Source organism: Bidens hawaiensis, unplaced genomic scaffold (genome assembly GCF_021521415.1).
Source record: "Bidens hawaiensis isolate Kalapana, Puna unplaced genomic scaffold, B.hawaiensis_p1.1 tig00038568_1, whole genome shotgun sequence".
Taxonomy (NCBI): Eukaryota; Viridiplantae; Streptophyta; class Magnoliopsida; order Asterales; family Asteraceae; genus Bidens; species Bidens hawaiensis.
The window spans coordinates 113,173-133,110 of NW_027505560.1; the positions used below are offsets into that span (position 1 = coordinate 113,173).

At 36.1% G+C, this 19,938-nt stretch overlaps 1 pseudogene across 1 annotated transcript; it reads left to right on the forward strand.

Moving 5' to 3' along the window:
- The first annotated feature begins 3,467 nt into the window (after positions 1-3,467).
- Positions 3,468-19,118, forward strand: LOC143613941 (ubiquitin carboxyl-terminal hydrolase 3-like; annotated as a pseudogene). Its single transcript, XR_013150211.1, has 10 exons — positions 3,468-3,657; positions 13,199-13,265; positions 14,502-14,646; positions 14,728-14,769; positions 14,899-15,000; positions 15,072-15,130; positions 15,241-15,315; positions 15,668-15,716; positions 18,264-18,322; positions 19,032-19,118. The product of XR_013150211.1 is annotated as a ubiquitin carboxyl-terminal hydrolase 3-like (transcript).
- The last annotated feature ends 820 nt before the right edge of the window (positions 19,119-19,938 follow it).

Sequence of the window (19,938 nt, forward strand, 5' to 3'; positions counted from 1 at the left end):
TAAAGAGTTATATTTTGTCTGTTTGCACATGCTCGGGAATCATCAGCCAAGGTGGAGGTTGGTATTACGGCTGATGATATGCAGCTAAAGTATTCCCGGTTAAAGTATTCAACTTTAATGTATTCGATGTTAACGTATCGTCGCTAAAGTATTCGACGTTAACGTATAGGAGGCTAAAGTATTGGATGCTAAAGGGAAAGAATTCAACAGCTATGGAAAAGGTGGAGTCTGTAAGTGCACGGATTTGGTGTCCGTAGTTGTTCGAATATGATAGGGGTAGTTTAGTCTTTACACTTAATGTATAAAGGCTCATTCGCTAATCATGTTTAGCGAATGATGCCTCATTCGTTAAAGAGTAGGGATATTCGTTAAGTTAGGAGCCCATTCGTTACTACAGTGTGACGAATGGTACCTCATTCGAATGGAAAGACCTCAATCATTAGTATAGTTAACGAATGAGATACCTCATTCGTTACTACAGTTCTAACGAATGGGACCTGCCTATAAATAGGCCTTCCATATTAGATGTAACGCCCGTTAATTTCCGATAAACGTTTTAAAGCATGTAAAGTATGTACATCTCTCGGGACTTATCCGGCTTTCCTCGATGACCCTCTCATCTTTCGGTACATTAAAATTATTTAACTTTTTAACCTAGTTGTTACTTCTTTCTAATTGGAGGGCTAGAGTGTAAAAGTTTTATAACATAATCAAAACCCTAACACCCCCTTTCTTGTGTCCGATCGGCAGCAAGCAGCAGCCCCAAACCCCTCGTTTTTCTTTTGTGCAGACAAGATTAGGGTGTAAAACTCCAATTGAAGGTTACTCCTATGTTTCTACAAGTCTTTTACACCTTAATTGGTCATTATATCTCGCGTATTGATCGTTAAATCGCATGTTTTAGGCTTAGCGGGTGGCTGTCCATTCAAGCATTTTCGGGGCTGTTTTGGTTATGGTTTTTGCTCCATAATCTTCCTAGGTATGTCTTGTAATCATACTTGAGTATCGTGAAATTTGGCATTTGTTAGGTTGGTCAATCGTTGATGTTGTGAAAACTAGAATTTTGTTGACTAGTTTGCGAATTGTGATGTCTAGCGCGTTGTTTGAGGGAACTAACAACCAATTCGAATGTTGTAGCCTCAGTATGAGTTGTGGGCTGTAACAAACTGATTTTTAAAGATTATGGGGCTGAATTGGTTGTCGGTTACTCAAACGGGTCGGTACAACGCGAATTCGCGTTTATTGTATAATTGGTGCTGTGCTTGCGAGTTACCAACCCATTCAACTCGTGTAGCGTCGTGTGGACTTGTTGGCTGTGAATTTATCATATTGGGTCCACACGGGGCTAAATTGGATGTTAATTCCCTAAACAAATCATAAACGCGCTTATTAGTCCCACATAGTGCTTCCGGGGGTAATAGGGGAATTCTTTGTTCTTGGGAGTAACTATGGGTCGTTCTGGTAAATATAAGGCCCCGGGGGCTGTCTTAATCAAACGTGGTGAGGTCGAGGCTTTAGGTAAGTTGAACCATAATAGAACGCCTCGTAGGATAAACGAGTCCATTCGGTGTCGTTAGTAATGATTGTATGTAAACCGACAGGCGTTTGAGTTGCGGGGATACTTAGCTCGTGGTGACCTTGTGCCTCGTGTCAGGTGAGTTCATGATGCCCCTTTTTACTCTTTTCAAGTTTTGGGCTAGCATACATAACCAACTGATTTTACATGATGAACCGTTTAAACGATTTCCCATAGGCTTGTTTTTATTATGGTATGTTTGGGAGGTTAATTATGTATGTATACAAAGGTGTTACCTTATGGCCCATAGGCTTACTTGTATTATGGTACATCTTGGGATGTTATGTATGTATGTTTACACATGTGTTACCCTATGGCCTATGATTAGGGATGTTAGTTAATCATTAGAGACAAAGGATGGCTTACTTGTAGGTATGGTATATTTTGAAATAATATATATACGTATGTTTATACGTGTGCTCGACCCTGATGTTTTTACTTGGATGTTATGAATAAGGATGTAATGATATAGATATATAAGTATGACTACTTACCATTTATTATGGCCTAACCGTTTATATCCCATTTATATTTAAAATTCTTGGAATGATTTATACGGATGTCAATTATTAAAACATGAACTCACTCAGCTCAAGCTGACTTTGTGTGTATGTTAGTGTGAATTTTCAGGTTACGAGGAGGATGCTTACCGCTTGGACGTGCTCGAGACTACTTGGACGGTTGAAGTCATATCTAGTCGGGGATTTTACTTATGAACACTATTTCTTTTCAATTATTACTAGTTATGTTTAAATTTGATTTTGGGCACATTTCCCGGTTTTTTTTTGGGAATTGTTTAGTACTTATGATTTTCCGCTAATTTTATACTTTGAATTGGTTTTATAAAATAAAAGAAGTGTTCGGTTTTAAATTTTTGGTGAAATTGTGGATGTGGTTACCAACTGTTAGATTCCTGGGAGTCGGGGTCTTACAAGTTGGTATCAGAGCCATGGTTCAAAGGGATCCAAGCGTTACCAAATGCTTGGACTCGAACTGTAAAAGAAGGGACTAGAAATGCCAACCGCAAGTAGCTGCACGCCAAGAGGTAAATTTTAATTATGTAGTCATTTTTACAAGTTTTAAGATTTCATTATGTGAATGATTGCTTAAGTGTAAGATGGGATGCTGATCTGGTTATGGGCAGGGGGTGCTTAGGATGGGCGGGTAAAGTAAAAAATTAATAACACTTGATCAACGTTATTAGCAGTTTACCATTACCTTCCATGTTCTAAATACTACTTGTGCTTGACTGTGTTAGGGTTCTGTCTTTGTACGGATATGATATAGCTAACGCTCGTGTCGTTAGCGTTAAAGTTTATCTCACTCCTTAAATTCTCCCGTATGTTTCTCATCCTCTCGAACTGCTTTGCGCGTAATTATTTAGCTGAGGTGTAGCATGCTGTCACTCTGGGTTCCTTTGTACTTGACCACTTAAATTCCTCGCTCCTTCAAGAATGTATGTGTAACTGTTAGCTAAGTAGGAGTGTAATGTTATCCCAGGTACCTTTTTACTTGATGAATTACAGGCTTCTGTCTTTTTTAATTCGGGTGCCAGTAGAAGTTTTGTATCTACCGCTTTCTGTTCCTCGTTGAATAAATCACCCGAGCGCGTAGTCGATGTGTTTGAGGTTGAGGTCGCCCTAGGAAAGTCCGTTTCCGTGTCTAGGGCTATTCAGGGTTGTTCCATCGAGTTGTCTGGGAATAGATTTCCGGTGCGGCTGTACTTGATGCTGCTTGGCTGTTTCGATGTGGAGCTTGGGATGGACTGGCTCGCGAGTGTTGATGCTCAGATCATTTGTGGTAAAAAAAAATTGTACGTCTAAGGTCCCCGGATGGGACCCAAATTACGGTCTTCGGTGATCGGAATGGTGCGACGCCGCATATCATATCCATGATTAAAGCGGGAAAACTCATGCAGCGAGGTTGCGGGGCGTATCTGGCGTATGCTATAAACGTGAATATCGAAGTGACTACCGTTGGTGATGTTCCTATTGTTCGGGATTTCCCGGATGTTTTTCCAGATAATTTGTCAGATGTGCCGCTGGACCGCGAGGTCGAGTTCCTGATAGATCTTGTGCCGGGTACAAAACCCATTGCTCGAGCCCCTTACCGTCTAGCAGCAAATGAAATGAAAGAACTTATGGCTCAATTGGAAGACTTGCTCGACAAGGGCTTCATTCGACCGAGCATCTCACCTTGGGGTGCCCCGATCCTGTTCGTCAAGAAGAAGGACGGTAGCATGCAGATGTGCATCGACTCAGCGTCGGTGGCTGGAATTGATTAAGGATTATGATTTGGAGATTATGTACCATCCCGGTAAGGCTAACGTGGTAGCCGACACGTTGAGCCGGAAGGAGAGACCGAAACCTATTCGCGTGAAATCTTACTAGCTTATTCTCAAGCCCGATATTTTGAAACAGATAGCCATTGTTCAGAATGAAGCTTTGTAGGTGGAATGGATTATGTCAGAACGTATTTGGGGTCATGAAAAATTGTTGGAAGACGTCGGTGACAGGGTGAAGTATAAGGACGGTCGTTTATGGGTACCCAGGTATAGGGGATTCAGGAGTAAGATATTGGATGAGGCACACAAGTCGTGCTATTCCATTCATCCGGGCGCGACCAAGATGTACCAAGACCTTAAGAAGAATTATTGGTGACCTGCGATGAAGTATGAGGTGGCTCAGTATGTGAGTAAGTGTTTGAGGTGTCTACAAGTTAAGGCTGAGCACCAGAAGCCTTTCGGGAAACTTCAACCCCTGGAAATACTAGAGTGGAAGTGGGAGCATCTTACAATGGATTTTGTGACTAAACTGCCTCGTACTCCTAGGGGTAGCTATGCCACTATTTGGGTAATCATGGATAGATTGACTAAGAGCGCTAACTTCTTGCCGATTCGAGAAACTTATAATTCCGAGCAGTTGACCGATGTATTTGTTCGTGAAATCGTTTCTAGGCACGGGGTGCCGGTATCTATTATTTCGGATAGGGATACGCGTTTTACCTCTAGGTTTTCGAAGAAGTTTCGTGAGGAGATGGGTACCAAACTCCTCATTAGTACCTCTTATCACCCGTAGGCGGATGGTCAATCCGAGAGGACCATACAGACTCTCGAGGATATGTTGTGGGCTTGCATTATCGATTTTGGTGGTAGTTGGGATCGTCATCTACCGTTTGTCGAATTTTCTTATAATAATAGTTACCACGCCATTTTTTGGGATGCCGCCGTTTGAGATGTTGTATGGGTGTAGGTGTAGGACTCCGGTTTGTTGGGGCTCCATTGGTCAAAAACAGTTGGGTAGTTTGGAGGTGGTTGAGGCTATGACTGAGAAGCTCGATAAGATTAAGGCTTTTATGAAGGCTGCCCAGGATCGTCAAAAGAAAAAAAAATCCTATGCAGACAAAAGGCGGAGGCCTATTATGTTCGAGGCTGGTGATCGAGTTATGCTAAAAGTTTCTCCTTGTAAGGGCATCATTCATTTTCGTAAGGGGGGAAGCTTAGTCCGAGGTTCATTGGCCCGTTCCGTATATTGTCCCGTGTCGGTGAGGTTGCGTATAGGATGGAATTGCCCGACGAGCTCGCGGGGATTCATCCTACTTTTCACGTGTCTCATTTGAGGAAATGTTTAGCAGATGAGGAGGCCCATGTGCCTCTTGATGACATTGAACTTGATAGTAAGTTGAATTACATCGAGGAACCTATCGCGATTTTTGACCGTCAGGAAAGGTGTTTGAGGAATAAGATGGTTAGACAGGTGAAGGTACAGTGGAGGCACCGTGAGGGTTCCTAGGCTACTTGGGAGTCCGAAGACGAGATGATAAAACTCTACCCGCAGTTGTTCCTGTCGCATCGGGATTCAGGGACGAATCCCATTGTAAGGGGGGTGGACTTGTAACGCCCGTTAATTTCTGATAAAAGTTTTAAAGCATGTAAAGTATGTTCATCTCTCGGGACTTATCCGGCTTTCCTCGATGACCCTCTCATATTTCCGGTACGTTAAAATTGTTTAACTTTATAACCTAGTTGTTAGTTCTTTCTAATTGGAGGGGCTAGAATGTAAAAGTTTTATAACATAATCAAAACCCTAACACCCCCTTTCTTGTGTCCGATCGGCAGCAAGCAGCAGCCCCAAACCCCTCGTTTTTCTTTTGTGCAGACAAGATTAGGGTGTAAAACTCCAATTGAAGGTTAGTCCCATGTTCGTACAAGTCTTTTACACCTTAATTGGTTATTATATCTCTTGTATTGATTGTTAAATCGCATGTTTTAGGCTTACCGGGTGGCTATCCATTCAAGCATTTTCAGGGCTGTTTTGGTTATGGTTTTTTCTCCATAATCTTCCTAGGTATGTCTTGTATATCATACTTGAGTATCGTGAATTTTGGCATTCGTTAGGTTGGTCAATTGTTGATGTTGTGAAAACTAGAATTCTGTTGACTGGTTTGCGACTTGTGATGTCTAGCACGTTGTTTGACACACAAACACACACTAACGGTATCTACTTCATATTAATCGTATCGACATCGTGAACATCACGTTGTAATCAACGATCTAGATCCACACACGGTTCCTCATTCCTTTTTATTTAGAAGGTCTCGACTAGGAATGCCTTCAACCGTCCGAGTAGTCTCTAGCACGTCCAAGCGGTAATCTCCAATCCTTAACCTGCACATCAAACTAACATACACACAAAGTCAGCTTCAGGTGAGTGAGTTCATATTTTAAATAAACAATATTGATAAATCAATTCAAAGGTTATAGGTATAAAACAGTATATGGAATAATAGGCGAAGGAATAAATGATAAATAAGTAAATAAATAATAAATAATAACAAAATAATATATCCACAGTCGAACAAGCATACGAGTCTCCCCCTACGGGATTTGAGAACCCGCCACGGGATTTAAGAACCCGAGTAGTATAGTTGACCCGAACACTGTATGACATAAGCACATGATACGGGATTTAAGAACCCATTTTAATGATGATTATGCAACGAGCCTCCCCCAATGGGATTTAAGAACCCGCCACAGGATTTAAGAACCTGAGTAGTATAGTTGGCCAGGCCACAATCACCATGCACACACATGCAGCACAGACCTCCCCCCATAGGATTTAAGAACCCGCCACGGGATTTAAGAACCCGAGTAGTATAGTTGGCCCAGCCACAATCACCATACACACACATGCAGCACGGGTCTCCCCCCCCCCCCCAACGGGTTTAAGAACCCCCCACGAGATTTAAGAACCCGAGTAGTATAGTTGACCTGGCCACATGCACCGTACATCCACACACAGTAGGCATACTCACATAAATCTTAGTCATAATGAACTAATTAATATCAACAATCGTAGGATATAAGGTAACATATATATATATATATATATATATATATATATATATATATATATATATATATATCATTCAAAATATGAACTAAAGTAAGTAGGTCTACTCTTACTCAATTAGTTCCGGGCCTAATAACATCCTCGAATCTAGACCATAAACAACATATATAACCATTAAGGAATTTATGACCAAAATGAGTTCAAAATATCCTAAGGCATAGAATACAGTCCACACCTAGTTCCATAGAGGTACAAATAATAATAAGGCTCCCACATCAATAAGCCTACTCACGTATATCTTAGTCACAAGGAACTAAATAACATTAACAATCGTAGGCCATAGAGTAATATATATATATATATATATATATATATATATATATATAAATCATCCCAAGATGTATAATAATACAATTAAGTTAACGCATGATCATTTAAACAATATAACGAGTAAAAACCGTAGTAGGTGTGTGTTCTAGCCCAAAACATAAAAAGGTAAAGGGGGATCATGAACTCACCTGACACGAGCCATGCAAATACCAACGAGTTAGAGAACCTCTAAGCCAATCCACAAATCACAAGCCTGTCGGATTGCACACAAAGATTACTAACTAAACCGTACCGACTACGAGGCATTGTAACATGATTTGATTGACCTAAAGCCACATCCATACCAAATCCAATTACATCAGCCCCCGAGGCCTTGTATTTTCCAAAACCACCCTTAGCTAATTCCGGGGATAAATGATTTCCAATCTACACCCGAAAGTTATTAATTGTATCGAATAAGCGCGTTAACGAGTTGTTTATGCAAATAGCAATCAACTCAGCCCCATGTGGACAAAATTAAGTATAATTACAGCCAACAAGTCCACACGAAACTACACGAGTTGAATGGGTCGACAATTCACTTGTACAACACACAAACTACCAATTAAACGCGAATTTGCGTTGTAACGACCCGTTTGAGCAACCGACAACCAATTCAGCCCGATTAACATAAAAATTAAGTTTTTCATAGCCTGTATAACATACCGAGGATACACAATCAGAATTGGGTGTTAATCCCCTCAAAAAAACACGTTAAATGCAACAATCAACAAACTAGACAACCGAAATCCTAGTTTTCAATCTATCGACAATTGACTAATCAAACGAGCTTCATTGCTCACGATAGTAAAGTATGATACTTATGACATACCTAGGAAGATGATGGAGAAAAATCCTCACTTTAAATAGCCCCAAAAGAACACAATTGGACAGCCACTGATTAAGCCTAAAACGAAGGTTTCGATAAATAACGAGTCTAGTATGCAAATTTTAGCACGCAAAAAGTATGATATACAAAACATACTTAGAAAGATGATAGAGCAAGAACTTCAATTAAAACAGCCCCGAAAGGACCTCAATTGGTCAGCCACCGGTTAAGTCCTAAACCGAAAGAATTGATCAATGTCGAGTATAAGGAGCAGATTTTAGCATGCAAAAGTGTATTTTATTTCATAGGAAAACAATAGAAATAAATTATGAAATTTTTATCAGGGTTTAATTAATGTCTTAGGTTTATAAAGATATTTTTATTATATTTTTCTAGTGCACATAAAAATCATAAAAATTCCTCCAACACAGAAAGGTACGTGCAGCTTTTTCAGTGCGCAACAAAATGGTTTTATTTTTATAAAAACATTACCTAACCAATGTAAACGATTCCAATTGGGTTTGATTCCTAACTCAAAATATTAAGTTACAGAAGTGGAACCAACCAATTTGAACTTGTCGAAAAAGAGTTATGATGTCGGGAAGACAGACCAGAATCCGTCATCCCACATCAGCTTTGACACTCAATCTTATAAAATCATAAAAACCATTCAAATCTCGTCCAAAAATTACATATTATACCTTTCTGGAAACTAGACTCAAAGTAGAATAACATGGAATCGAGAATCTATCAAAAACAATAAATTTTCATCGAGTTACTGTTTAAACAATAAACGAGTACGAATCTGTCAGAAACTATTTTAATCAAAACTCAACCCTAACATGTTCAACAAAGGTTTTAATGGTGAAAAAGAGTTGTATGATGATAGAACCGACCTTGAATTAGACTTGGGAGGCCGGAGAATGGCTGAAACCTGCACGGAAATCGAGGAGGAGACCTCCCATGGCTGCCGATCGGAAATTAGGAGGATGGAAGCAAGTTAGGGTTTATGTTATAAAAATTTTACATCTAGGCCCTTCCACTTATAAATTATGATTTCTTGGATTAAACGTTAACTAAATAGGCTTACAAGAAAGACAAAGAGGTCCCCGAGGAAGGCCAGATCGAGTCTCAGTAAAAATACAAACTCTACAACACATAGATCCTTTTAACGAAAATTTGCTGGCGTTACAGATCTGTACAATCTGTATGTCATGTGAGATGTCACGTGAGGTAACTGCCAATTGCTCTTAAGACTTATACAATCTGCAAAGAAGTTAGGACTTTTAATGAACAGTATGTAATGTGAGGTAACCGCTATTTACCTTTTAATATCTATACTATATATAATACATGAGACAAGGGTAAATTAAGACACTTGATTTTAGGAGTTTAACAAATTCTAATGCATAAATTATATGTGTTAATAGGGTTAAACTTGTCGTTTAAATATAACCATAATTTATCTAACTTACAAGTTTACCCCCTCATCTTTAACCATATTATGTTTTTAATTTCAATTTTAAACTAACTTCCCACCCATGATTTTTAAACGAAAATAACTTTTTCATACGTTAATATTTTTAAAGAGAAAAATTATACCATAAAAATGAACATTTTATTCTCTTTATTTGAATATGATATTGCTATAATTTTTTAAAATTTAAACAAATTAATATGTTACGTAGGGGCGTTCAATGCCGATTCTGATGGTTTTTAAGTTAAACTTGTGAGCCTAACATTAGTATCGTTTTTTGTCGTCCAAAACCAAAACTCAGTCATTGAAAATTTAAACACTGTTACTTACAGTATGGTTCCGGTTTGGTTTCACAGTTTAAGCTATAATAATAAAGGTTTAAAATAATTATTAATTTAACGGTACCATCAATCCTAACTAAGCATCAACAAGATAGGATACCTTAGAGAATCATAATATGAAAAATGATAATTTTAGCCACATAAATGGAAGACCTAAGACACAAAATAATAACAAGAACAAACATTACTACAAATCATAGTGGAATATATGTATAAAGTTGTTATATCCAAATTTACCTATATCTAATACATGAAACAAGGGTAGATTAAGACACTTGTTTTAAGAGTTTTACAAATTCTAATGCGTAAAGTAAATGTGTTAATAGAGGTAAACTTGTCTTTTAAACATAACCATAATTTATCCAACTTACAAGTTTACCCCCTCATCTTTAACCATATTATGTTTTTAATTTCAATTTAAAACTAACTTCCCACCCATGATTTTTAAACCGCAATAACTTTTTCATAAGTTAATATTTTTGTAGAAAAATTATCCTACAATAACGAACATTTTAGTCTCTTCAATTTGAGTATGATATTGTTATAATTTTAAATTTTAAACAAATTAATATGTTACGTAGGTGCTCAATGACGATTCTGATGGTTTTTAAGTTAAACTTGTGAGCCTAACGTTAGTATCGTTTTTTGTCATCCAAAACCAAAACTTAGTCATTGCAAATTGAAACCAAATTGTTACTTACGGTATGGTTCCGGTTTGGTTTCACAATATAAGCTATGATAATAAATGATTAAAATAATTATTAATTTAATGGTACCGTCAATCCTAACTAAGCATCAACAAGATAAGATACCTTAGAGTATCATAATATGAAAATGATAATTTTAGCCACACAAATGGAAGACCTAAGACACGAAATAATAACAAGAACAAACATTACTACAAATCATACTGGAATTATATTTATATAAAGTTGTTATATCCAAGTTTATCTATATCTAATACATGAGACAAGGGTAGATTAAGACACTTGATTTTAAAGTCTTTACAAATTCTAATGCATAAAGTACATGTGTTAATAGGGATAAACTTGTATTTTAAACATAACCAGAATTTATCCAACTTATAAGTTTACTCCCTCATCTTTAACCATATTATGTTTTTAATTTAATTTTAAACTAACTTTCCACCCATGATTTTTAAACAACATTAACTTTTTCATACGTTAATATTTTTGTAGAAAAATTATACCGTAAAAACAAACATTTTATTCTCTTTAATTTGAATATGACATTGTTATAATTTAATAAAATTTAAACAAATTAATATGTTACGTAAGGGCGTTCAATGCCGATTCTGATGGTTTTTAAGTTAAACTTGTGAGCCTAACGTTAATAACGTTTTTTGTCGTCCAAAACCAAAACTAAGTCATTGTAAATTGAAACCAAACTATTACTTACGGTATGGTTCCGGTTTGGTTTCACAGTTTAACCTATGATAATAAATGTTTATAATAATTATTAATTTAACTGTACCATCAATCCAAACTAAGAATCAACAAATAGGATACCTTAGAGGATCATAATATGAAAAATGATAATTTTAGCCACACAAATGGAAAACCTAACACACGAAATAATAACAAGAACAAACATTACTACAAATCATACTGGAATTAGATTAACATAAAGTTGTTATATCCAAGTTTAACTATATCTATACTATATATAATAAATGAGACAATGGTAAATTAAGATACTTATTTTAAGAGTTTTACAAATTCTAATGCATAAAGTACATATGTTAATAGGGTTAAACTTGTCTTTTAAACATAACCATAATTTATCCAACTTACAAGTTTACCCAATCATACTGGAATTAGATTAATATAAAGTTGTTATATCCAAGTTTATCTATATCTATATACTATATATAGTACATGAGATAAGGGTAAATTAAGACACTTGTTTTAAGAGTTTTACAAATTCTAATGCGTAAAGTAAATGTGTTAATAGAGGTAAACTTGTCTTTTAAACATAACCATAATTTATCCAACTTACAAGTTTACCCCCTCATCTTTAACCATATTATGTTTTTTAATTTCAATTTTAAACTAACTTCCCACCCATGATTGTTAAACGACAATAACTTTTTCATACGTTAATATTTTCATAGAAAAGTTATACCATAAAAACGAACATTTTATTCTCTTTAATTTGAATATGATATTGTTATAATTTTTAAAATTTAAACAAATTAATATGTTACGTAGGGATGTTCAATGCTGATTCTGATGGTTTTTAAGTTAAACTTGTGAGCCTAACTTTAGTGTCGTTTTTGTCGTCCAAAACCAAAACTCAGTCATTGAAAATTGAAACCAAACTATTACTTACGGTATGGTTCCGGTTTGGTTTCACAGTTTAACCTATGATAATAAATGTTTAAAATAATTATTAATTTAACTATACCATCAATCTAAACTAAGAATCAACAAGATAGGATACCTTAGAGGATCATAATATGAAAAATGATAATTTTAGGCACATAAATGAAAGACCTTAGACACGAAATAATAATAAGAACAAACATTACTACAAATCATACTGGAATTAGATTAATATATAGTTGTTACATCCAAGTTTACCTGCATGTTAAAAGACTTTGTTCAATTGTATTTTAACTATATCTAATATATATAACAAAACATATCTAATACTAAACAATAAAAGAAATTAAAATGAATTCAACATTTACAGTTTGGTCTGATTTCATATGGTCGGTTTTCGATATAAACCGCGAACCAAACCATTGACTACAGTTTGAAAATTTTGAAACTTATCAACCTACCAAAAGTAAAAAATATCAACTATGAAACCACACTAATATCCAGTTTAAACTGTTTCACGGTTTTAAACCAAACCATAGCCATAAACACTCATAAGTGTTACGTAATTAACAAGGTCTGTGTTTAAACACCCGCCACATCACGTGGGCACCCGCCTAGGATATATATAATGCATTAATGATTCAAATTCTATTTACCATTCCAAACGAGAATGAAAGTAGGGGCTGTTTGGGATTTCTTATTTTTATAACTTATAAGGATAAGTCATAAGTTACAAATCTGTAACTTATCAATATTTCCTCTCGTATAACAAGAAAACCAAAGACTATTTTTTAAAGTCACAAGGTATAAGGTATAGGGATTTTTTTAAGTCACAAGGTATAAGGAGTTGAAATAAGGAATCCCAAACAACCCCTTAATAACTACAATATTCTCTTCTATCTTAAAACAGGCAACCTCGAACAATCAACAACTGTTCCTTCTGCTAAAAGATGGCTTCCACTGGGAGCTAACCCTGAATCAGGTTTCTTCTCCATCTACTTTTGATTTGAATTTCGATCTTCTGTCCTTCCTTTGTTTGTTTCATTTCCTCTTATAATAATCGATCTGATATGCTACTGTAGCAATCCTTAGCATTGAATTTGAGTTGATAAGTTTGTGGCAGAGGTTTAGAACATCGGTTTCTACACATCGCATGATTTATTCGATATTTATTTTGTTATTTTATGCTAATTTATAATAAGCATTAATCAAAACTCGCTATGCTATGAACATAAATCAATGGATAAGACACGAATAAGAGGGTTACTTTACTTACCCTCTAGTTTATCTCATTTATATTGTAAAAGATCATTCTTTTAAGCTTAGCTAGCTATTTCTCTATATAACCTCACATACTGGGTTTTGTAAGTACAAGTTGTATAGCAACAAATGTTATGAGGTGGTTGCTTTGCGTGATAACTTAAAATGACTTTGTGTCAACTGCTCTTAATATCTTTGACCTCATGGATATGATGATTTCCCCAATTTGTTTAGAGAGTCCAAAAATCATTGTTGCAAGCCGTTATACTCCACCGATGTTTTGTATTATCTTCTACTCTACTGTCTGTTTATTGAACATTTGAACTAGTTCTTTGATGATATGCTGTTGCTTCTCATCACCATTCTTTTATTTGGAACTTTTAAAGAAAGCAGCTTCAACTCACCAGACTCGGTGTTTGTCATTAATTAGTACCCTTTTCGTCTTTCAATGATATATTTTTTCTTGCTTGCAACCTCACCCAAATCGACCCCTGAAGCTTTAGTTTCAACAAAAAAAGTTAATCCAAGTTTTGTAGAACTAATACTGGGATTGTGTAATTGTTGTTTCAAACTTCGTAATGTTCCCCCAACCCACTCACTTCCTTCCTTCAGCAGACATGCTAAAGTGGTTTTGTTGTTCCCATAACTCATACAAACCTTTTATAATATCGGTAATCTATGAAATATCTTATATGGTTTTCGGTGGAGGCTAATAGGCCTTACTTCTCTGACAAATCTACTTGGATATGACCCGAATATTCTCCTTGGATGGCTTCCAAAGTGGTCCTCCCAATGTCTGCTGTAAATGATGGTGTCATTAAAGAATACCAGTAGAAACTTCTTATAAATGGTTTGAAGACTTAATTCTAAGTTCGTGAATAAATGGTTTCCGTGTATTTCATCTATTAACTCCTCCACCATGTGAATGAAAAATTGATTTTAAAGTTATGCATTATGTTTGTACAGTTTCTTTGGGGCCTTGGTGTTCCTCCTGGTGAGGTAGAATGCAATGATGTGTATGGATTGGATGAAGAACTTTTGGAAATGGTCCCCAAGCCAGTACTTGCTGTGCTATTTCTTTACCCTATCACACCCGAGGTTTGTTCTGTAAACTTTTATTTTAAAAAAAAAATCTTAATGTGCATATTCATGAACTGTTTTTACTTTGTATATTTTCAGAGCGAAAAAGAAAGATTAGAGAAGGACAATAATATTAAACAGGTAGCACTTATTCAAAATCACCATAAAAACTTATATTTCTGTAAATTTTTCTTTCTAGTTAAAGACATATTTGCGCAGTCTTGTTTATTTTCATGTATGATTAGAAATTAGAATCATGTGTGACTGCAGAATCCTTGTGATGGAGTTTACTTTATGAGACAAACAGTGGGAAATGCATGTGGAACAATTGGACTTCTTCATGCTATACCTCTGAGATAAACTTGATAAGCCGTTCATTTCATTTTTAACTTTATTGATATCCTGTGTTTTATGTCATTAGCATTATCGGTGTTTGTTGACAGTTGAGAATTCATTCTTGGATAGGTTTTACAAATCTACTGCAAATATGGATCCAACGGAGGTATTATGTTATTATGAACATACTATTGATGCTGTGAACTGGATGATTAAATTTTGTGTTTTGCTATTCTTTTTTATATACATAATACGCCTTTCTTATTTTGTGTACAGCGTGCTGTTTATCTTGAAAATGATAGGGAAATGGAAGTTGCACATTCAGATGCAGTAGCTGCTCGTGAGACTGAGGTGAATTAATTCTTTTAAGATTTAAGATTATGGCTATATAAATGTAATGCTTGATGATTTTACCAGTCACTGGTGAACTCTTTTATTATCGATTTCACTCTGGTGAACTCTTTTATTATCGATTTCACTCTGGTGAACTCTTTTATTATCGATTTCACTCTGGTGAACTCTTTTATTATCGATTTGAGTGAAGTGAACAATCAAGTTTAATGAGCCTAATTTTAGTTTATTGATTTAGTACGGACATTTAAGTAGCACTTAGAATATGGTGAATCTGTTTTTGTGTTGGATGATTTTTTTTATATATATAAAGATGGCTACATTTAATTCAAATTTACATTTCTTTATGCAGACTTCGGACGATGTGAATGATCATTTCATCTGCTTTGCATGCGTAAAGGGTAAACACCCCCCCCCCTCTCCATCCATCCACACACACACACACACACACATACACATACATACATACATACATACATATATATGTATATACATATATATATATATATATATATAGGGTTAGATTATTTTGAGAACCCCTATTAGTTGTGAGAACTTTGAGAACCACCCTAAAAACATGTTTTTTTTTGTTTTTAAAAAAATTTGGAAGAGCTTCTATACACTTTTAGGAGAATTTTAATAAAAATAAAATAAAATAAATTAAGACAGCGAGAGATTAAAAAAATATAACAAAAACTACCATTATCGCATCTTACATATGCTACCTGCATTTTTACACAGGCTGCTACATATGCAACATGAATTTTTGTCGATGTGAAAAAAATATATATATATTCTCCCGACGTGTTTATTATTATTTTTCTTTTACGGAAATACTCCTAAAATTGTATAGAAGCTCTTCCAAATTTTTAAAAAATAATAAAACTTGTTTTTTCTGTATTTATTGAAGTTTCTACAAGACTATTGCATGTTTATGTGAAAATACTTAAATTAATATATCATAAATTTATGTTTATGTGCGTGAATTTATGTGTATTCATATATCATAAATTCTATACATTGCAGATTCACTATAGTTCTCTGATCCACACATGTGTATGAAACTTGTTACCTGGAAGAGAAGAGGGAGTAGGAAAATTGATAGAGATCTTACTCTAGTTAATTACTTAATACTTAATAGTCGTTTGTAATTGTGGGAGGGGGTAAGTGTAATTTCTATTTCTATAACTAAGGATTAAGTCATTTAGAAAGGAGGAGAGATATTAGGTAAGTTGTTAGGCTCATTGCATTAGCATGAGGGCATAGCCTGGGACCACTTTGGTGGTTAGTTATCCATTGTAGATCCTTTGAGATCATCTTCTTCAATATAATATAATAATGTAGTTTAAACATTTCATTTCAATCATCTTTATATTTCCTAATTCAGTATCTATCGTTGGTTCGACCTGCCTCACCTCTGCTTTCCTTTCAACTTCAACTTCCACATCTGTGTTCGCACCTGTTTTCCTTTCAATTTCAAAACTCCAGATCTGTGCTCCCATTCGGATCTCAGATCCAATTAGTTTCAGTTCTGATTTTCAGATCTAAATCCGATTTCTCATTCCAGTTTATATCTCTGAATTCCTCTATTTTATTTCTTCAATTTCATATTCGATTATGGTGAATCAAACCTCTCGTCTCGATGCTCATGATCAACAGATCGTTCAATTACAGCAAGATGTTGCTGAGATTAAGGCATCTTTGGCTGCGGCTCGATCGGAATCGAGCGAATTTCAGAAAACTGTTCTCGCTTGGATGAAGCAACAAGATAAAGACCGATTGATTCTCCGTCGTCTGGATCTGGTTTTTCCGGAAATGATGGGTTTCCATCGCAACTGCCGTTCGATCCCAGTTCTGATAATGTTGCACCGTCTGGTTTGCCTTGGGTGGTGAAGAAGGTCAAGTTACCGGAGTTCAATGGTTTCGATCCTCAGGGGTGGATCCAAAAGGCAAACCTCTATTTCGACATCAATGGCATGCCAGCGGAATCACGCATTCGATTGGCTCAATTGAGCATGGTGGGCACCGCTCAACACTGGTTCACCATCGTCACTCAGGTTAATGATTCTCTCTATTGGGAGGAATTTTAGGGCGAATTATTGCAACGATTTAGCGGACTAGAAATTCCGAATCCTTATGAACATTTAGCTACTATTCAGCAATCGGATTCAATCTTTGATTACATAGATGATTTCGAGTATTTGTTGTCCTTGGTTCCTCGTTTAACGGAATCCCAAACTATCGGGTATTTTATCGCTGGTTTGAAGGATGATGTCAAACCGAGGGTTCGTTTACGTCGTCCATCTTCTTTCATGGATGCGATGTCTTTGGCTAGGATGTTCAGTTGATGCTTCGGCCAATTGGCAGTCGTGATCGGGGAGTTCGTTCTTTATCTCGAACCGAGTGGGAGGAACGCAAGAAAGGATTATGCTACAAGTGTGGACAGCCCTACGGTCCAACTCATAGGTGTCCGGATGGTAAACTTCGTGTGTTTGTTGCTCGGGGGATGATGAATCTGATGGCTTCGAGGGGATGCATTGTCAGTTGGAGCATATGGACGATTCCCGCGCTGACGGGTTTATTCTTCCGGCTGTGGGGTCTTCTATCAAGCCTTGAGGACAAGTCTTGTGTTATGGGGGAAGCATTGATAGAGATCTTACTCTACTTAATTACTTAATACTTAATAGTTGTTTGTAATTGTGGGAGGGGGTAAGTGTAATTTCTATTTCTATAAATAAGGATTAATAGTCATTTAGAAAGGAGGAGAGATATTAGGTAAGTTGTTAGCTAATTGCATTAGCATGAGAGGGGCATAGCCCGGGACCACTTCGGTGGTTAGTTATCCATTGTAGATCCTTTGAGATCATCTTCTTCAATATAATACTTCTCATATGTATATCAATATTGCAACTTGCTAATTAGTAATTATAAATAATAATAAATTGCAGGGCAACTATTTGAGCTTGATGGAAGAACTGCACCACTTTCACCGACCACCTTATTACAGGTAACTTCTTAAACCATGGATAGATACTTTTAAAATAATTTTACATCCTTTTCAGGTGCCAAAAAACTGAAATGAATGAAACTTTTAGCATCATCTAATATTGGGCCAAAACTTTGACTAATTTGTTACCAAATATTGTATGTTAAGAGTGTTCAATTTGAGTTTGTGATTCAAATGGTTTTTTCCTTTATTATTTTTTGGGCTTTCAGTTTTGACTTCCTTTTTATGGTTGGGCTTTGAACTTAGTATTATTCTATCTCTAATTCTGCAAGAAACTAAAACCCAATTTTTTAGTTTTTATTTTATTTTATTTTTATTTAACCCGTTTAAGATAAAGGCAAACTAACACAATTAAATAAACGGATCAAAATGCCACCAAAAACCTACCTAACTTTATATAAACTAAAATAGCTTAGAGCTTGCTAGTAATGTATCTTAACCATTTCTGGGCTTTTGCCTTCATGAATTGATTTGATTTTCAACCAGAGCTGATAACTTTGATTCATTTATGGTCAATTTTGGTTACTATCAATTTGTTTAATTTCTATAGTCAAAAATCAAACGAGTCGAACAGGTTGAACACGTTGAAAGTCACTTGTGTAATTACTCAAATCCTTCTACTTTGATGTGTTAGATCTTAAAGTCGTTTTTGTTTTATATTCAAATTGATCATGTAAAGCCGTATTTTTTTATTTTTTTTTTGTTGCAGGATGCGGCTAAAGTGATCAAAGGAATGATAGCCTAAAATCCAAACTCAATGAACTTTAATATGGTCGCGATCTCCAAACTCATGTAAAGCCGTATTTTTTTATTTTTTTATTTTTTATTTCTTATTTTTTATTTTTTGTTTGTGGTCTCAAAGAGGTTCATAATTGTACGGAAAATGGTTATCATGTCTTATCTTTCTGAAAGAGGTTTGTGTGTTCAAAGTATCTGCAGTCTGATCTAATAGATTCTTATGTATGTGCATATGCTTTCATAACTAAGGTGGTGTTTGTTTTTGGTCTGAACATCTTCCTGGCCTCTTATGTTTGTGCCACGCAGACGTTATGGTCTAAAGACTGTTTGTTTTTCGAAAAACATTTCATTAAAAAACGTGTGCGCGTCATCTTCTTGGATAAGACTTGAACCCTTCCATCAATCCTAGCAACTCCTCCACCCCTCTCCTCTCTTCTCCAATGTCGCCTCCTTTCCGACCACCCGCCACCCCTTTTCCGACCACCCCACACTTCCGCCGCCCCCTCCCCTGCTACCGTTGTCCCCTCTCCAGCCACCCTACACCTTCGTCGCCCCTCCCCTGCCTCCGCCGCCCCCTCTCCGACCACCCCATATCTCTGTCGCCTCCGCCGCCCCAGGTCCGCCGCCTCCGCCGCCCACTGCCACACATCGCTACGGTCCGGGTAATTATTGTTTTGTTGATTTGTGTACTTTACCTATATTTGTATGATTTGTGATGTAATCGGTTTAAATTTGTGTATTGGATTATACTATTGAAAGTTTATAAGATCGGAATTTGTTGAAATCAGGTTTAATTGATGTTCGTAGACTGGTTATTGATGTCATGTTTATCAATTTAGGTTTATTTTGTGTAAACGAGCTTGAGCTTAGCTCGTTTT